This window comes from Canis lupus, chromosome 10 (assembly GCF_048164855.1).
Source record: "Canis lupus baileyi chromosome 10, mCanLup2.hap1, whole genome shotgun sequence".
Lineage (NCBI taxonomy): Eukaryota > Metazoa > Chordata > Mammalia > Carnivora > Canidae > Canis > Canis lupus.
This window is the reverse complement of record NC_132847.1, coordinates 50,406,817-50,428,674: the sequence shown is the minus strand read 5'-3', so window position 1 is coordinate 50,428,674 and position 21,858 is coordinate 50,406,817. Positions and strand designations below refer to the sequence as shown.

At 36.0% G+C, this 21,858-nt stretch overlaps 1 long non-coding RNA gene across 1 annotated transcript; it reads left to right on the top strand.

The window, feature by feature from the left end:
- Positions 1–236: 236 nt before the first annotated feature.
- Positions 237–18,467, top strand: LOC140641567 (uncharacterized). Its single transcript, XR_012038167.1, has 3 exons — positions 237–367; positions 11,715–11,858; positions 18,273–18,467. It is a non-coding gene; the product is annotated as an uncharacterized lncRNA (long non-coding RNA).
- The last annotated feature ends 3,391 nt before the right edge of the window (positions 18,468–21,858 follow it).

The window sequence follows — 21,858 nt, the reverse complement described above, 5'->3', positions numbered from 1 at the left end:
AATGCAGAGGAGTCAGAAATGTATAGAGAAAAATCATTGCTTAAACAAAAATGTCACATACCTTGAGTTTAAAAATGATAAGTTTAATCACAATGTTAATGATTTCCTGAAAGATTTCCAGACAATGACAGCAAAGAAAAACAATGATAGGAAATTTGTCCCACTTGATTTTATGATATAATGTAAAAAAACAAGCAAACCGGGGGGAGGAGCAAGATGGCGGAAGAGTAGGATCCCCAAGTCACCTGTCCCCACCAAATTACCTAGATAACCTTCAAATCATCCTGAAAATCTACGAATTCGGCCTGAGATTTAAAGAGAGACCAGCTGGAATGTTACAGTGAGAAGAGTTCCCGCTTCTATCAAGGTAGGAAGACGGGGGAAAAAGAAGTAAAGAAACAAAGGCCTCCAAGGGGGAGGGGCCCCGCGAGGAGCCGGGCTGAGGCCGGGGCGAGTGTCCCCAGGACAGGAGAGCCCCGTCCCGGAGACGCAGGAGCTGCACCGACCTTCCCGGGCGGAAAGGGGCTCGCAGGGAGGTGGAGCAGGACCGAGGAGGGCGGGGATGCCCTCGGGCTCCCGGGGACAGTAACAGACACCTGCGCCCCGGGAGATGCGCCGAGCTCCCTAAGGGCTGCAGCGCTCGGCGGGACCCGGAGCAGCTCGGAGGGGCTCGGGCGGCGGCTCCACGGAGGGGGCTGCGGGGCGGGAGCGCGAATCCACCAGCGCAGGCTCCGGAGCACAGGGCGCCGGGACACAGCCCAGGATCCGGCCTCCCCCGGGACAGGCAGAGGCCGGGAGGGCCCAGGACAGCAAGGACGCTCCTGCCCCAGCTGAGCAGATCAGCGGCCCCGCCCGGAGCCTCCAGGCCCTGCAGACCGAGTTCCTGCCGGAGCTGAATCCAGGTTTCCAGAGCTGCCCCGCCACTGGGGCTGTTCCTCCTGCGGCCTCACGGGGTAAACAACCCCCACTGAGCCCTGCACCAGGCGGGGGCACAGCAGCTCCCCCAACTGCTAACACCTGAAAATCAGCACAACAGGCCCCTCCCCCAGAACACCAGCTAGACGGACAAGTTCCAGGGGAAGTCAAAGGACTTAAAGTACACAGAATCAGAAGATACTCCCCGGTGGTTCTTTTTTTTTGTTTTGTTTTGTTTTGTTTTGTTTTGCTTTTTGATTTGTTTCCTTCCCCCCACCCCCTTTTTTTTCTCCTTTCTTTTTCTTTCTCTTTTTCTTCTTTTTTTTTTTCTCGTTTTTTTTCTTCCCTTTTTTTTCTCTTTCTCTTTTCTTTCCTTCTTTCTCTCCTCTCTTTTTCTCTTTTTCCCAATACAACTTGCTTTTGGCCACTCTGCAATGAGCAAAATGACTAGAAGGAAAACCTCACCTCAAAAGAAAGAATCAGAAACAGTCCTCTCTCCCACAGAGTTACAAAATCTGGATTACAATTCAATGTCAGAAAGCCAATTCAGAAGCACTATTATACAGCTACTGGTGGCTCTAGGAAAAAGTATAAAGGACTCAACAGACTTCATGACTGCAGAATTTAGAGCTAATCAGGCAGAAATTAAAAATCAATTGAATGAGATGCAATCCAAAATAGAAGTCCTAACGACGAGGGTTAACGAGGTGGAAGAACGAGTGAGTGACATAGAAGACAAGTTGATGGCAAAGAGGGAAACTGAGGAAAAAAGAGACAAACAATTAAAAGACCATGAGGATAGATTAAGGGAAATAAACGACAGCCTGAGAAAGAAAAACCTACGTTTAATTGGGGTTCCCGAGGGCCCCGAAAGGGCCAGAGGGCCAGAATATGTATTTGAACAAATTCTAGCTGAAAACTTTCCGAATCTGGGAAGGGAAACAGGCATTCAGATCCAGGAAATAGAGAGATCCTCCCCTAAAATCAATAAAAACCGTTCAACACCTCGACATTTAATAGTGAAGCTTGCAAATTCCAAAGATAAAGAGAAGATCCTTAAAGCAGCAAGAGACAAGAAATCCCTGACTTTTATGGGGAGGAGTATTAGGGTAACAGCAGACCTCTCCACAGAGACCTGGCAGGCCAGAAAGGGCTGGCAGGATATATTCAGGGTCCTAAATGAGAAGAACATGCAACCAAGAATATTTATCCAGCAAGGCTCTCATTCAAAATGGAAGGAGAGATAAAGAGCTTCCAAGACAGGCAGCAACTAAAAGAATATGTGACCTCCAAACCAGCTCTGCAAGAAATTTTAAGGGGGACTCTTAAAATTCCCCTTTAAGAAGAAGTTCAGTGGAACAGTCCACAAAAACAAGGACTGAATAGATATCATGATGACGCTAAACTCATATCTGTCAATAGTAACTCTGAATGTGAACGGGCTTAATGACCCCATCAAAAGGCGCAGGGTTTCAGACTGGATAAAAAAGCAGGACCCGGGGATCCCTGGGTGGCACAGCGGTTTAGCGCCTGCCTTTGGCCCTGGGTGCAGTCCTGGAGACCCGGGATCGAGTCCCACGTCGGGCTCTCGGTGCATAGAGCCTGCTTCTCCCTCTGCCTCTGTCTCTGCCTCTGTCTCTCTCTGCGACTATCATAAATTAAAAAAAATAAAATAAAAAAAAAAAGCAGGACCCATCTATTTGCTGTCTACAAGAGACTCATTTTAGACAGAAGGACACCTACAGCCTGAAAATAAAAGGTTGGAGAACCATTTACCATTCGAATGGTCCTCAAAAGAAAGCAGGGGTAGCCATCCTTATATCAGATAAACTAAAATTTACCCCAAAGACTGCAGTGAGAGATGAAGAGGGACACTATATCATACTTAAAGGATCTATTCAACAAGAGGACTTAACAATCCTCAATATATATGCCCCGAATGTGGGAGCTGCCAAATATATCAATCAATTATTAACCAAAGTGAAGAAATACTTAGATAATAATACACTTATACTTGGTGACTTCAATCTAGCTCTTTCTATACTCGATAGGTCTTCTAAGCACAACATCTCCAAAGAAACGAGAGCTTTAAATGATACACTGGACCAGATGGATTTCACAGATATCTACAGAACTTTACATCCAAACTCAACTGAATACACATTCTTCTCAAGTGCACATGGAACTTTCTCCAGAATAGACCACATATTGGGTCACAAATCGGGTCTGAACCGATACCAAAAGATTGGGATTGTCCCCTGCATATTCTCAGACCATAATGCCTTGAAATTAGAACTAAATCACAACAAGAAGTTTGGAAGGACCTCAAACACGTGGAGGTTAAGGACCATCCTGCTAAAAGATAAAAGGGTCAACCAGGAAATTAAGGAAGAATTAAAAAGATTCATGGAAACTAATGAGAATGAAGATACAACCATCCAAAATCTTTGGGATGCAGCAAAAGCAGTCCTGAGGGGGAAATACATCGCAATACAAGCATCCATTCAAAAACTGGAAAGAACTCAAATACAAAAGCTAACCTTACACATAAAGGAGCTAGAGAAAAAACAGCAAATAGATCCTATACCCAAGAGAAGAAGGGAGTTAATAAAGATTCGAGCAGAACTCAACGAAATCGAGACCAGAAGAACTGTGGAACAGATCAACAGAACCAGGAGTTGGTTCTTTGAAAGAATTAATAAGATAGATAAACCATTAGCCAGCCTTATTAAAAAGAAGAGAGAGAAGACTCAAATTAATAAAATCATGAATGAGAAAGGAGAGATCACTACCAACACCAAGGAAATACAAACGATTTTAAAAACATATTATGAACCGCTATACGCCAATAAATTAGGCAATCTAGGAGAAATGGACGCATTCCTGGAAAGCCACAAACTACCAAAACTGGAACAGGAAGAAATAGAAAACCTGAACAGGCCAATAACCAGGGAGGAAATTGAAGCAGTCATCAAAAACCTCCCAAGACACAAGAGTCCAGGGCCAGATGGCTTCCCAGGGGAATTTTATCAAACGTTTAAAGAAGAAACCATACCTATTCTCCTAAAGCTGTTTGGAAAGATAGAAAGAGATGGAGTACTTCCAAATTCGTTCTATGAGGCCAGCATCACCTTAATTCCAAAACCAGACAAAGACCCCACCAAAAAGGAGAATTACAGACCAATATCCCTGATGAACATGGATGCAAAAATTCTCAACAAGATACTGGCCAATAGGATCCAACAGTACATTAAGAAAATTATTCACCATGACCAAGTAGGATTTATCCCTGGGACACAAGGCTGGTTCAACACCCGTAAAACAATCAATGTGATTCATCATATCAGCAAGAGAAAAACCAAGAACCATATGATCCTCTCATTGGATGCAGAGAAAGCATTTGACAAAATACAGCATCCATTCCTGATCAAAACTCTTCAGAGTGTAGGGATAGAGGGAACATTCCTCGACATCTTAAAAGCCATCTATGAAAAGCCCACAGCAAATATCATTCTCAATGGGGAAGCACTGGGAGCCTTTCCCCTAAGATCAGGAACAAGACAGGGATGTCCACTCTCACCACTGCTGTTCAACATAGTACTGGAAGTCCTAGCCTCAGCAATCAGACAACAAAAAGACATTAAAGGCATTCAAATTGGCAAAGAAGAAGCCAAACTCTCCGTCTTCGCCGATGACATGATACTCTACATAGAAAACCCAAAAGTCTCCACCCCAAGATTGCTAGAACTCATACAGCAATTCGGTAGCGTGGCCGGATACAAAATCAATGCCCAGAAGTCAGTGGCATTTCTATACACTAACAATGAGACTGAAGAAAGAGAAATTAAGGAGTCAATCCCACTTACAATTGCACCCAAAAGCATAAGATACCTAGGAATAAACCTAACCAAAGATGTAAAGGATCTATACCCTCAAAACTATAGAACACTTCTGAAAGAAATTGAGGAAGACACAAAGAGATGGAAAAATATTCCATGCTCATGGATTGGCAGAATTAATATTGTGAAAATGTCAATGTTACCCAGGGCAATATACACGTTTAATGCAATCCCTATCAAAATACCATGGACTTTCTTCAGAGAGTTAGAACAAATTATTTTAAGATTTGTGTGGAATCAGAAAAGACCCCGAATAGCCAGGGGAATTTTAAAAAAGAAAACCATATCTGGGGGCATCACAATGCCAGATTTCAGGTTGTACTACAAAGCTGTGGTCATCAAGACAGTGTGGTACTGGCACAAAAACAGACACATAGATCAGTGGAACAGAATAGAGAACCCAGAAGTGGACCCTGAACTTTATGGTCAACTAATATTCGATAAAGGAGGAAAGACTATCCATTGGAAGAAAGACAGTCTCTTCAATAAATGGTGCTGGGAAAATTGGACATCCACATGCAGAAGAATGAAACTAGACCAGTCTCTTTCACCATACACAAAGATAAACTCAAAATGGATGAAAGATCTAAATGTGAGACAAGATTCCATCAAAATCCTAGAGGAGAACACAGGCAACACCCTTTTTGAACTCGGCCATAGTAACTTCTTGCAAGATACATCCACGAAGGCAAAAGAAACAAAAGCAAAAATGAACTATTGGGACTTAATCAAGATAAGAAGCTTTTGCATAGCAAAGGATACAGTCAACAAAACTCAAAGACAACCTACAGAATGGGAGAAGATATTTGCAAATGACATATCAGATAAAGGGCTAGTTTCCAAGATATATAAAGAACTTATTGAACTCAACACCAAAGAAACAAACAATCCAATCATGAAATGGGCAAAAGACATGAACAGAAATCTCACAGAGGAAGACATAGACATGGCCAACATGCACATGAGAAAATGCTCTGCATCACTTGCCATCAGGGAAATACAAATCAAAACCACAATGAGATACCACCTCACACCAGTGAGAATGGGGAAAATTAACAAGGCAGGAAACCACAAATGTTGGAGAGGATGCGGAGAAAAGGGAACCCTCATACACTGTTGGTGGGAATGTGAACTGGTGCAGCCACTCTGGAAAACTGTGTGGAGGTTCCTCAAACAGTTAAAAATATACCTGCCCTACGACCCAGCAATTGCACTGTTGGGGATTTACCCCAAAGATACAAATGCAATGAAACGCCGGGACACCTGCACCCCGATGTTTATAGCAGCAATGGCCACGATAGCCAAACTGTGGAAGGAGCCTCGATGTCCATCGAAAGATGAATGGATAAAGAAGATGTGGTTTATGTATACAATGGAATATTACTCAGCTATTAGAAATGACAAATACCCACCATTTGCTTCAACGTGGATGGAACTGGAGGGTATTATGCTGAGTGAAGTAAGTCAGTCGGAGAAGGACAAACATTATATGTTCTCATTCATTTGGGGAATATAAATAATAGTTAAAGGGAATATAAGGGAAGGGAGAAGAAATGTGTGGGAAATATCAGAAAGGGAGACAGAACGTAAAGACTGCTAACTCTGGGAAACGAACTAGGGGTGGTAGAAGGGGAGGAGGGCGGGGGGTGGGAGTGAATGGGTGACGGGCACTGGGGGTTATTCTGTATGTTAGTAAATTGAACACCAATAAAAAATAAATTAAAAAAAAAACAAAAAAAAACATACATTAAAGCTGTGTGTAACTGGAGCAAAATTAGGCAGAGAAATTGATGAAAAAAAGTAATTTAGATCTACAAGATTGAAACTACATTATATATGATGTTTCAGTATCTGATAAGGCTGACATTGAAATTAATGGATCTCGTACAACCTAATAAATGACATGGATTAGTTCATAGGAATAAAAAAAGTTAATGAACATATGAAAGGATCTCAACTTCACTGAGAATTAAGTAAATACAAAATAAATTAGATGCTATTTTCAGTTCTCAGATGAGCATATAGTTACATGTTTTGTAGTAATACAGCGAATTTATGGGGAAATAGGCATTCTTCTATACCATTGGTTAAAGTGTCCATTGTTAAAATTACTTATAAAAGGCATTTAGAAAATGTGATCTAATTTTAAAATTCACATTTCCTTTGACCAACAATTCCACTTGTGGGAATTTTAATATTTACATATATTTGTGATGTATAAGAGAGATGAATGAAGTTGCTAAGTGCAGCACTTTAAAAATATTTTATGGGAAAAAAGACAAAAAGCACATTTTTAGATGAAGTAGTATACAGTGAATTATGATACATTCACACTCAAATGTTAGTTACTCTTTATACAAAAAAAGATTGACTCTAGAATGCTTATACATAGCAATTTACATACTGTACGATTATGTGAACAAAAAATATGGAGCAAAATACACAAGCATACAGTATTTTCCCTTTACTTGCACACACATACACACACACACATACACATACACATACACAGCCTGTCTGGAATCAAAGAAGCAGAGGTTAAAGCCTAAAGTATATTTAGTGTCAGGAATCCAGATAAAAGTAAAAATGATGTGTGGGATGGAGAAGTTATGTTAAGTTTCAGAAGGATAGGTATGCCAATATCTTTACTGGGATAATTTATTTTATTTAGCCTACAGTTAGAGACTCCTCACTTGGTTATCTGAGAGCTATTTTTAATTATTACTTTAATCAATTTTAATCAATATACATGTATATTTCACAAAATTCACATACTACTAACACCATAAAGCTAAACCAAATTCAGCCAGCTTGTAACAGTCCAACACTACCCTGCTCCCTAGAGGCAACCCTTGTCATAAAGTTAGCTATTATTTTTAGCAGTTTTCTCCATATTTCTCCATATGTCCATATTTCTCCATATCTTCATTTTCTCTGTATTTCTGCATATATTGAAATTTTTGTTACCAGTTTTAGACATTATGTTTTTAGATTATCTTATAGTAGATGAGAATTTTAACTTCCTTTAACCTATCTTTTTTTTGCATTTTCCCTTCTCTTTTTCCACTTCATCCTCTCAATTTATCACAACTGTTCAATAAGTAAATATTATGATTTGATAAATATTGATCACTTTTATAAGAAAAATATTTTTATGATTATGCTTTCCTTTGTTTATATTTTTTAGTTTTTATTGATGCCATTATTCCCCATTTTTCTTTATATTCTTATTTCTTTGAACTCTAGTTTTCTCTTTGTCTAAAAAACTTTATTAAATGATTCTCAATATAGTTTTCTACATGGGGAAATGAGACAATCTACTGATTCTTTGTTTTCCTGCTTTTTTTTGTTAAACTTTGGACTAATAACTCTCTATGTTAGTTGTAATGCAATTAGCAACATGAGTATTTAATCAGGCTATATTATTGTTACATTATTGTTTCCGAAATCCTCTTCTATCTAGATATGCTACTTCATTCTGATGGAACATTTTCTCTAATAGTATCCTTAAAAAAGCTTTGTGTTAGGGATATTCTTTGAAAGCTTAAGATAAGATCTTCATTTTACTTTGCTACTTGATTGAATTAGTTAGGCAATACATTTCTCAAATATTTAGAATGTGTGTGTATGTATAATAAGTGTGTAACAATACCAGGCAAGAGGGACATGTTAAATATACAAAAAAATAGTATTAAAACATCTCAGGAGAGTATTAAAATAACTCTAGGAAACAGATGAGAATGGATGAATGGTTTAGCATCTGAAACATTTTTGTAAATTTTTGGAAGTTCAAAACAGGACAAAGGGATTAACAGATTCTGGTCTGGCGTGTAAGAAACTAAATCCACAATCTGTCCTAATAACTAAAAAACTAAACCATATAAAATATCAAAACTCCTCATAAGTTCATAAGAGAAGTGAGGGTAAATAGCTCCTTCCAACTCGGGGGAAAACTGCAGGTGAATGCAGAGAATTAATACTTGCAGGAGTAAAGACTCTTAAGCAAAAACATATGCCAGACCTGGTGTTATGATAAAGAAGTCTGAGCTGTAACTAGAGGCTCTCTGTGGGCATCTCTGAGAGTTAAAAACTCATAGAGCATCTCCATCCATGTGTGAGTTTTGTCTACAAGAATTAGTTCTCTCAGTGAATTGTAAAAAAAATCTCTTTGTGCTTATTGTAGGTGGAGGGAAAAAGGATAATAAATTAGACAAAGCTATTTCCTAAATATCTATTTAAATAGATGCTATCTTTGATCAAGTTATATTTTTCTAGATTTTTACATATATATCACTCTGAAACTGTTAACATTGATAAATCAATGGCATGTCTTAAAGAATAACCAGGATTTTAGACAAATGATAAGGATATATTTCTGTGTCTCACTGAAATCATGTTTCTTTGAGCTTTTTACATTCAAAGATAAGCCATGAGTCTTATTAATACAGCAAACATAAGAAGCTCTAAATAGTATAAATTAGTCATTGATCAGTTCTGAATCTCAAACATTTCAGAACTGTTTTTATCTGGCATTATGGGAGAGAACATGATGATAATTCATAAGCTAAAAAGAGTTTTGAAACAGATGCTTTATGTTAGAAGTATATATTTTCTAAATTCACATAGTTTCTATTTAACATATTCAGAATCTGACTTGCTCTAATAATTCATAGGCATGGAGAAATCAGAGAACTTGATGCAACAAAGAGAAAAGCCACAAATTAAATAGAAATAGTGTTCCCACATGTATGGGCAAAATTATGATCCTATGCTTAAGTAATTCTGGCATTATAAATGTAATATTTAATGCAAAAGAAAATATTGAGTCTAAAAGATTAGAATATTATTTTTGAAAGCATATTTAATTATTGCATTCCCTGGTTAGTATTCTATGAATATATTGCTTTAAATATTGAAAACTATGGAAAGGTTTATTAATTAAATAAAAAGGGGTATTGCATTTATACACCTCAAAGAACACCTGTAATGATTTCTCCGTAGCTGTGCTAAAAACTGTAATGGATATACAATAAAATTAATAGATCATGATATTGCTATTATTTTTATTATATACAATTTTACTGATATTTTATAATTTTATTGTTGAAAAACTCCCAATGAGCCTAACTTAATAGCTAGAGTTTCAGATTAGAAAGTGTTATGGTAGATTGTCTTTCTTTTATTATTATTTTCTTTTTTTCTCTTAATCATTAAGTGGTGGTAATTTTTGGTATAGGAAGACACATTAAATAACATAGTTGATAATACAAGTTTTTTTTCCACTTGAAAGATGCAGGAATTATCCAATTTTGCTTGACTTAACTATCAAGGAAAAAAACTCTCCAAATGCTTTAGGCCCCAAAATATTTGTGTTTATTATTGGTATACTTAAATAAGTCTAGCAAAAGAATGAGAGAAAAAAGTTTGCAAATGAACTAGAATGCATTTGCCATGGCACAAAATCCTTGATCAGGGTCTGTTTACTAAGTATCTTATGTCCATAGCATGGAATGTAAATGACTCTCTTGGGACATAAATACAAATAAAAATAACATTTGGTTTCCTTTTGAGATTTCTTTTTTTTTTCTTTTTTTATTTTTATTTTATTTTATTTTTAATTTTTTTTATTGGTGTTCAATTTACTAACATACAGAATAACCCCCAGTGCCCGTCACCCATTCACTCCCACCCCCCGCCCTCCTCCCCTTCTACCACCCCTAGTTCGTTTCCCAGAGTTAGCAGTCTTTACGTTCTGTCTCCCTTTCTGATATTTCCCACACATTTCTTCTCCCTTCCCTTATATTCCCTTTCACTATTTGATTTGATTTTCTTTTTTTTTTTTTTTTAAGATTTTATTTATTTATTCATGAGAGAGAGACAGAGAGAGAGAGAGGCAGAGACCCAGGCAGAGGGAGAAGCAGGTTCCATGCAGGAAGCCTGACGTGGGACTCGATCCCAGATCTCCAGGATCACACCGCAAGCTGAAGGCAGCGCTAAACCGCTGAGCCACCCGGGCTGCCCAGGATGCTACTTTTTTTAAAGCTGTTTTGTCCTATTGTACTATTTGTTTTGTACTTTTTTCCTCATTTGTTTCTTTCACTAAGTATTATGCAGTTATGATTCCTTTGTGTCTTTTTTTTTTTTTTTAAAGATTTCATTTATTTATTCATGAGAGAGAGAGAGAATGAGGCAGAGAGACAGACACAGACGGAGGGACAAGCAGGCTCCACGCAGGGAACCTGACACAGGACTCGATCCCACGTCTCCAGGATCATGCCCTGGGTTGAAGGCAGCGCTAAACCACTGAGCCCCCCGGGCTGCCCATCTTCGTGTCTTTTCAAGGATTGACGTCTTCTTTTTTTGTTTTGTTTTGTTTTAGCACTGAATAATGTTCCATTGTTTGGATATGCCATAGCTTATTTATCCATTCACATACTGAAGGACATCTTGGTTGCTTTTAAGCTTTGGCGATTATAAATAAACCTGCTGTAAACATCTATATATAAGTTTTTGTGTAGACAAATTTTTCAACTCTTTTGGGTAAATATCAGGAAGAATAATTCTAGTTCATATGGTCAAGAGTGCGCTTAGTTGTGTAAAGTATCACCAAACTGTATTATTTTATATACATACAAAATGTATTATTTTACATTTCTACCAGCAATGCAAGAGAGATTATATTGCTCCACATCCTCACCAGCCTTTGGTATTATCAGTGTGTCAGATATTGGCCATTCAAATAGGTGTGCAGTGGTATCACATTACTGTTTTAATCCATATGAGGCTTTGATTTACCTTGTCAGTATAAATAACAACAATAATAAAAAAACAGCCTGTCGTACTTTTTTAAAGATTTTATTTATTTATTTATTTATTTATTTATTTATTTATTTATTTCAGAGATGGGGAGAGAAAGAGAGTGAGAGAGCGAGTGAGCACACAAGCATGGGGAACAGCAGAGGGAGAGGGAGAAGCAGACTCCACTGAGCATGAGTCCGACTTGGGGCTCCATCCCAGGATCCTGAGATCACGACCTAAGCTGAGGTCAGACGCTTAACCAACTGAGCTACCCAGGTGCCCCAAGCCTGCTGTAAAAATTTTACAGTAATATTTTCTAATCTTGTTGAATAACTGAGATTTTCTAAAAAGAATAGATGACCCATACAAACCTCTCACAGAATGTCTACTGAATTATCAGATAAGAATCAATATACACATCATGGTAATTTCTCTGTGGAAAATAAAAAATAAGGGACATTTCCTTTATTTCTATTAACAAATGCCATAATTTTATATAAATATACTCCTCTCTGTTCTCCAGGAATCATGTATTTTCTTTGTCAATTGCTTGATTTTTACGCGTCCAGAAATTTTATTTTAGGTTTGTAAGAGGCTACTCCTAGCATAAAAATGATGCATATGAAAGGCTGACAGATTACTGGCCTGGTTTCTCCCAGTCCAGAAAATGACCTTCAGGATGTGACTGTCAGGAAATATCAGACTAACAAATTCAGAACTAGTTGATTTGTTGACTGCCTTGTCTAAGTGCTGAGTTAGAAATAAAATAAATAAAATTTGCTTGAGTTTTAGGTAGTAATTTTGCTATGCTCTGTTGAATAAAGCTGACTTGAAAACACTATGAGTTATCTGAGTTAGCAATCTTCTAAAGACCATGTTCGGAAACTAAGCACTCTATTGGGGGAAAACAGAATACATTTACTTATGGATGACTATGTAGTCCTAGATTTCTTAAATCTAGACCTATTTGTTTCTTAAAGAATTGGGTGTAGTCATGTGTATTGCCTTCGTTTGTTAAGACAGATGACACAGATGAGGATATATTGATTCCAACTCTTCTTCATCACTTGTTTGCCAGTGGAATCTTCAATGATTATATAATTAGCCTATTTTTCCTATGTTATTCTTTACTAAACCATAGTGTGCTCTCTATTACTAATCCATTGTAATTTGCTGGAGTACACTATATTTGCTGGAACAAAGAGCTCAGTTAGAATTAGATTTCCTGGGTCGTTTTGTCACCTGAATATTAGTCAGTTTTAAGGACTTAGGCACTCCATCTGTTGTCTCAGTTGCAAGAAATAAATTTTACTTAGATGTGTTTATCAATTTGAGATGCAATTTATATTGTTTATGGACAAGAAAAGCAGTGCTCAAACTTTGTTCCTAGAACATTTTCACAATTTTAAAAATTATTGAGAGCCCCAAGAGCTTTTGTTTGTATGTATTATATCTATTGTTATTTACTGTAATCAAAACTGGAAGACAATTTAAATATTTGTAATACTTTATTTTAAATAACACTATAAACATTATACATTAATATAAATAATAACTTATAAAATATATTTTAAAAATAAGTAAATTAGTATATAGAATGGCATTGTTTGATATTTCTTCAGTTTTCTTTATTATTTCAATTTCTGCATTCAGTCTGTTGTGATATTATAAATCATCTAGCTTTTGTAAAGTTTGTGTAGTTGCAAAAGAATGAGAGTAAAAATAGAAGATATTGTTTTAGTACAACTATGTAATGTAAATCTAACCCCACTAACCCCTTGAAAGGAGTCCAAGCCACACTTTGAGGACCACTGAACTATATGTAGTTCCATCAAATGGAGCTTGAAAACTAATAGACATAGAAGAAATATACTCTAAGTTTTGCTTATAATGCCGAAAAGGAAAAACTAAAATAAAGAGAACAGTAATATAAAGTAAACAAAACAATCATGCTAATTGTTAACTTTATCTAATAAATGACTCTCTAGATTAAAGCCCCAACTCTCTTCCTGAACAGAGACCAAAAATCTATTTGTGAACAAAGATTCAAGAAGATGATCCTATAAAAGGCAGTTTTATGGCATTGACTAAAATTAAAAATTTAAATAAATAAAAAGTCATTCTATAAGAAAATATAAAAAAATAATGCCTAGTAATGAGGCCAAATCTGAGATTCCAACTGGAAGCCAATAATAGTCTCAATCAAAGAGGCCAAATAAAGGTATGAATTTTTTATTTATTTATTTATTTTATTTTTTATTTTTTTAAAGGTATGAATTAAGGCAAAGAACATCAGAGTGGCTTCTTCGGGTATGTCTATTTTGAGCAAATGTGATTAGGAGCATTGCTAGGAAGCTAAAATCTTGGAAATTTTTCCAAAAATGCTAGAATACAGGGACAGGCTCTGATGTATTGATACTTGAATAGGTAGATTGATAAGATTAGCAGAACTAACCATTTAACAAAATGTTTTAGAAAATTCTAAAGTGTTATTTTCTTTTACATTTTTGAAAGCAGGCAGACTAATAATTACATTTGCCAACAACACCACTCTTAAAAATAAAAACTAGAATGTCATGCCAACTGGCATGATATTCTCAGTAAAAATAAAATTCAAAGAAATGAGAAAAATTTATTTTCCTCACATGTAATTATTAGCTAGAGGAATCTGTTTGCTCTGTTTTATCCATCTGTCCCAACTTGATAGAAAATTATTCATTAAACTTTAGAATAAGATTACTGTATTTTACTACCAGAAAGATTTGGCCTTTGATTATTGTCATTGGTATTCAGAAGAAGATTTTGGATAATTCTGTATTTGTCCACAAACATCACAAAAACAAATAATGGGATTCCTTCAGATAACAAAATGTGTCCAGGAGTATTTCAGGAAGTCTAGAGTCCCTATAAAATATTAAAATCTTCCCAGATAACATGTGGCTGCATACAAATGATCGGATACCCTACAATTTCGTTTATTCTATGATGAGAAATTTGACTGGCATTTAAATATTACTGAGAATAACTATACTAGTTTGAAGGTCCTTGTTTAAGACCCTACTAGAGTTGTTGAAGTTGGGAGAAAAAGATTATTATCAGTATAAGCAAGCATTCATGGAGGATCTACTGTGTGGCTGATACCACCACTACTTGACACAGTTTGTGTGTGTGTGTGTGTGTGTGTGTGTGTGTGTGTTTAATGCTTGGGAGATGCAATATTGTGATTTACAAGGAATACATATTTGGTAATCCATATGACTAAAATGTATTTCCCATATATATTTGGTCTCAGTCCACAATTTCTGACTCACAGCTCTTAAAGCCCTTGGAATTTCCTAATTGTTGAGAGTGCTAAAGGTTTCTTTTGTTATATTAATGAGGTGAATTTAGCCACACCTAAGGATGAGGGCTGATTAGCAATGGAGCCAACCATTTGATGAGAGGGTTCAAATTTTAGTCCACTTTGTGCCCTCCAAGGTGGGGAGAGACACTGGAGGTTGAATCAATTGCTGTGGAAACAATCATGCCTCTGTATGTAATGAAGTTTCCATAAAATCCCAGAAGGACTGGGTTCACAGAACTTCTAGGTTGGTGAACACTTGAAGATGCTTGGAGAATGACACTCCTGGAAGCCATGGAAGCTCCACGCCCTTGCTCTATTCATGTCTTTCATAATGGCTGTTCTTGACTTACATCCTTTTATAATAAATTGGTGATCTAGTAAGTAAAATGTTTCTCTGAGTCCTGTGAGCTACTGTTTAACAAATTAATCAAACTAAACAAGAAGGAGGTCCCGGAAACCTAATTTATAGCTAGTCTGTCAGAAGTATAGATCATTACTTGGGCTTGTGACTGGCATCTCAAGTAGGGATTTGGATGAAGTGAGTCTTCTTATAGGACTGAACTTTTAAATTGTGAACTCTGATGTTATCTACATGTGGATAGTGTCAGAATTGATTTGAATTCTAGGAAACCCAGCTGGTGTTCTGAGCATTGCTTGGCTGGGGGGGTACTCACCACCCCCATCAAGGTTGGAAATTGAGCCTCAGAACTCCAAAAAGAGATATATTCATGAAGAAGAATGAAGAATATGTCTGTTTCAAATGGGATAGAAACCTAATGTTTCCTTATTTTAAAAACATGGATAAATTTCATCAATATATATGGAAAACTTTGTTGAGCAACTGCTTCGAAAATTAGGCTTTGAGAATGGGTAACATTAGATCAGAAGGATATGATGTAGGGTTGGGTTAGGACTGTTGTGCTATTGTAACATAGGCAAGATAAATCATATAGGTAAAAACACAGTGGAGAAAATGAGCAAACTAATGAAAAAGATACAAGGTGCTACATAACAGAAGAATTAATATGTGTGTGTTGCTGGAGTACAGAGTAGGAAATGAAAATGGATTAGCAAAGAAGGACTAAGGCATAAAAATGTTTAAATCCACACTGGGGAATTTAAATTGATCTTAGCCATTACAGATTTCTGATGAGGACACTATTATGCAGGAAGTAGTGTTTTTTTTTAAGTATTTATTTATTTATTCATGAGAGACACACAGAAAGAGGCAGAGACGTAGGTAGAGGGAGAAGCAGGGTCCCCATTGGGAACCTGATGGGGGACTTGACCCCAGGACCTCAGGATCATGCCCTGAGCCAAAGGCAGATGCTCAACCACTGAGCCACCCACATGTCCCAGTAAGTAGTGTTTTAAAAAGACATTGAGTTCTGGGTGCATAGGAGACTGGGAGAAATAAAAACAAGGAATTGGTCATCTTATTAGATAATTTAAGGTCATCATATAATATGATTTAGATCAATTATCTTATAAACTCTGTTACATTCCCATAAGGCACTTATTTCAATTCATTAGGTTGCAGAAATAACTGTATTTAAATTTATTTTATTTTCATACCTTTAATGATTATTTTTATTTTGAATGTGTTACATACTACAATTGACCCTTGAATAACAAAGATTTGAACTGCATAAATCCACTTATAAGTAGTTTTTTTTATAGTAAGGTACTGTAAATGTATTTTCTGTTCCTTATGATTTACTTTATAACATTTTCTTTTCTGTAGCTTACTTTATTATAAGTAATAAATGTATTATAAGAATAGATTATAATACAAATAACATGCAAAATATGTATTAATAGACTATCTTGTCAGTAAGGCTTCTAATCAATAGTAGGATATTAGTAGTTAAGGTTTTGGGAAGTTAGAAGTTATACTCAGATTTTCAACTTCACAGGGGGTCAGCGCCTCTAACCTCTGCAATTGTTCAAGGGTCAACCAAAGTTGATTAGTACATGTTTATTTTTTATATATAAATATACATACATGAAATAGATGATCAACAAAATATTTAAGACGAGTACTGTATGATCATAAAAGTTTGTGGATAACATTTAGATGAATCCAGGTAATGTGATAGAATTGATATTGAATTAGAGATCCTAAAAATAAAGTTAGGAGTTTGGATATGACAAACATAAAGGGAAGTACAAAAGAATATAGTAACATATTGGGAATGGATAGAGAGGATGACATAATGAAAACTAATGCTAAGCTTTTATGTCTGGAAAACTGAGTTCATATTGCTGTGTACCAAAATTTTGATTTTTTGAGGATAAAATCTGATGGTAAATGGTAAGTTTCATTTGGAAATGTGTGCAAAACACCCTATGTTTCCTTTTTATTTTATATCAAACATGTTAGTTATTTGAACACCTGTTATGTGCTGAACAATGCTGAGAATACAGAAAATGATAAAAGGATGTTTGAACTGTGAGATACAGTATTGGGAGAATGAATGTACATAATGTGTACATAATGTACATAAGTGTGTACATTTGCCATACAACCTAGTTAATGTCATATGAGATTTCTGTATAAATCGTTATAGGATTGACAGTGTTGGAGCTATTGATTTTTGGGGGGCATCAGAAAAGAGCTGGCATTTGTACACAGAATTCCAATCCTTCATCTATTTATCAATTGGATATTTATTACTTTTGATAAAATTATTAAGAATAATTGCCCCTTGCCTCAAAGAAATAAAATGCTGTTTTCTATATTTACTAGTACTAAATTTCAAAGTGTTCATTCTTCTCATTATAGTTGTGGTTGTGACCTTGGAAATGATAGGCAATTCTAAAAAGCAAGTGATATTAGAGTTACATGATATTGCATGTACTTAAGCAAAGTCAACTAATTAGATGACATTAACAATCCCCGATTTAAAGATATATAGAAGTGAAGCCAACTCTAACCTTCCAAAGGAAGTCATAATATTTTATTAGAGAGTCACAATATATTTATAGTTGTTACTAGTTACACTGTAATGCTAAACACTACCATGAAATGATTCTTGTCACCTTTATAACGCTATTACTATCTTCATATGTCATTTACAGACTTACATAAGAAATCTAGCTATCAAGTTTCTTTCTTGCATGCTTTCTATGCAAGAGTATATATAAATACATTCACAGTAAACCAAATATTTATATATTTGAAAAAGCTTATAAAGGGAATCATTTTATGAATTTTTTCCATTACTAATAACAGAATTTCTTTGCTTTTTATCATCATAATTTCTTTGATTTGCATTTTATTTGGATTGTATTTTAATAAGTTTGTGTAATTTCAGAGAAAAACATGATGTTCGGGATGCCTGAGTGGCTCAGCGGTTGAGCATCTCCCTTCGGCTCAGGGCATGATCCCGCAGTTCCAGGATTGAGTCCCACATTGGGCTCCCTGCATAGAGCCTGCTTCTCCCTCTATGTCTCTGCCTCTCTCTGTAACTCTCATGAATAAATAAATAAAATCTTAAAAACAAAATGAAACAAAACATGATGTTTAATGTAATAATGATAGTTAAAATGGCTTTAGAGATGCATTCATACTTCTGTCACTTGTTACCTTCTCAGTTGTTAGAGTTGGAAAAAGTATGTTAGTGTATTTATAAAAGTAGTATACTTATATAAAGTATAGAAATAGCAATTTTCAAATACATTCTTCTAAGTCAATGGGTGACATTTTAACATGTTAAGGCCAGAAAGTTAAATTATATGGATATACATCATAATACAAGTCTTTATACATTTTTAAGACTGGTGCAGCCAGTCTCAAATATTATCCATGTCATTTTCTATAATGTGAGATAAATTTTTGTCTCTTTATGTGCATCTAAACATGCATTAACTTTGTATTCTTTTGATTAGTTACATATTATTGGAGGTCAAAATTAAGTTTCCATTTTTGCCTGCATCTTTCTGACATTTGTCTCATTAACATCTGAATACTTCTATTATTTAACTAAAAATTCAATCTTAAATTGAAGATGAAAAGCCAGGTATAATAGGCAGTAGCCTGAACTTCTTGGTATGCCTCTAGAAATAAGGGCATGAAGATAATTAATTATCCCGAGAGGTGGAAAAGTCAAAATTATAAGTAGACTCAAGAAGGATTTAGGTACATTTGAAGGTGAAATATCAATGATGAGTTATCAACACATATTCAGGTTTTTACTCACAGTCATCAAATATATTATCATGTGTAGTATAACAAAGGGTGTCATATTAAATTTGCTCAGAACTGCTAGTTGTTTTCTGGAGAGTGTATTGAAGAGAATTATGAGACATGTTGAGTGCAATAGGAATGGAGCCAAGATTAATAAAAATGTCTACCATGGATGGATGTGAGCTAGTGCCGGCATGGATGCCAGTTTATTGCCACTGCTGATATAATGGGTATCTATCTAACTTTGCCCTTCAATGTTCAAACACTTTTCCCCTGATAAACAGTATGCAGAATCTTGTGTGGCCACCAACTCATCCTCTAGTTTTAATTCATGAATTTTAGGTAGAGTTGACTCTACCTCCAAACTATAGGAATAGACAAAAACCATGGGCTTGAAAAAATAATTTTCTCTGCCATTAGGTACTGGATTCAGAGTTGAGCATTTGACCTACTCAATAACATGACTTAGATTTTGGCTGGATCTTTTATTTTTTTAAAAGATTTTATTTATTTATTCATGAAAGACACAGAGATAGAGGTAGGCAGAGACAGAGGGAGAAGCAGACTCCATTCAGGGAGCCTGATGTGGGACTCAATCCCAGGACTGTGGGATCACACCCAGAGCCAAAGGCAGACGCTCAATCGCTAAGCCACCCAGGTGTCCCTTGGCTAGATCTTTTACAAGAGAGACTTATAATCTGTTTGGCTAAAGTAAACTTGTTAGAATGTGAGCCTATTGCTACAAAAACTGATCCAAAGAATCCTAGAATAAAGCCAAGTGGTAAGAGGCATGAAAAATGGAACAAAACTAATTCCCGATTACATAAGTTAAAATAAGCTAAACACAAAGGTAGATATTCCTATAAATATCAGTTATTTGAGCACATAAATTCATTTGACACAGGTCACTTTGAATTGGATTTTCCATCACTGGCAAAGCAGACTCTTAATATAACTGACATGTCTCATCTGTTTGATCACAACTAGCATCTGTACCAGTCAGTATCTATGCTCATTACATACCAGAGAGCTGTTGCTTTAACAGTGGCCTGCAAATGTACCAGACCATGGCAAAGTTTTATAGGTTTATACATTCACAATTTCATAAGTATAGGAGAGGTATTTCATGTTAGAGGGTGAGGCTGGTTTGGCTTCCTTCCAAATCCACACACCGCTCTTAAATTGTCTCCATTCAAATTGTATATATTATGGAATGCTAACAATTAGTAATCTGTCTCCTCCTTGCAGGAAATAACTTAATAGCCATCAGGGAGGCAGCTGGAATGGGTACTGAAGTGGAGTGGTGAAGGAATACAAATATGTCTTGTCTTTGAGAGAGTATGGGAACAGAAGATCATGCTGATAGACCGTTTAATGATGTCCATAATAAGTTGCCTAGCTCTGCCATGCTTAAGTTGCCATAGTTCTGTCATGCCATATTTTCACTACTGTGGAAATAAGCATGTCTTAGGTTTCCAGTCCTTGTTTTATACCAAGATATGCAATTAGTGTGTATTGGTGTAATGCAGCACAGGAGTACATTACTGAGAAACTGTTTATGTGTATATACCGGCATATACATGTATGAACTTTCTGTTGTGAGTTTACAAGGAAAAAATGAATACATATCCTTTTCTACCTATACTTTTCTTCTCCATACTCTTCAATCCTATAGGATATGGTAAGTATCTGTGTGTCTGTATGTGTAAATTTGTGGGTTTCCAAAAAAATGAAAAAAATTTGCTAAGCTGCAGTGGGAGAGGTTGGTAGAGGATACAACCTGGAAAAAACGTTTGGACATTTTACATTTGAGATCCATTAAAAGGAGTAGATTAGACTGTGTTCAAACACCGTACCCAGGAGTAACATGTTAAATGCGGATGGCTGTATACCACAAGTTTAAAGTATTTGTTCATATGGACTAGTGCCTTTAGAGTGGAGGTGAAGCTAAGTCAAAGATGAGACTAAGTACCCAGATAAGTTAAAGAAAAATCACCCAAGCTGAAATTTAGAAGATTCTGATCCATACACTGGTATCTAAATGTGTCAAGTATTCCCACCTCAGAATTGCCCAAAGCTGTCACCGCATGTCCACAGGTTATTTCTGTCTATAAACTTGGAAAGATATTCGAAGAAAAGATAATAAAGGAAAGCAACTATCAGGAAAAAGAAAACCTCCAACAGCACACACTTAACCATTCTACATAAAGAAATATAAAAACCAGTTTCCATGAAGACTGGTAGGTTGAGCTCCTGCTTTATTCATTTCTCTTCCATAAGCAGACTAGCAGCAAACAGAAATGACTCCTCTGAAAATTTAGTCTTTGTTATCTGTATTTCTACATTTGCTTTGTAACCTGGGGAGACTTTTTTAAAATTGAAATTTCTACTTTCTATACCTATTATTTTGACTCAGGACATACAGTTGGGTATTTGGGCATCTGCATTTTTAACAAACCTCTTAGGTGATGTTGGTGGACAGACAAGTTTATTGAATTAATACATGGAATTCTAGGGAGAACAAACATAAATGTGTAGACTCTTCTAATTAAAAAGCCAATTAGAAATGGAGAGAATGAAGCACATCTTATTTGAAGGAGTCAGAAAAAAATAAAGGGAAACTTTTTTCTTTTTTTACAGTAGGCTCCAAAATTTTGCTGTTTTTAGAAAAAGAAAATGGCTCATCATTTTGGATTATATTTCAGTCTGTCAAC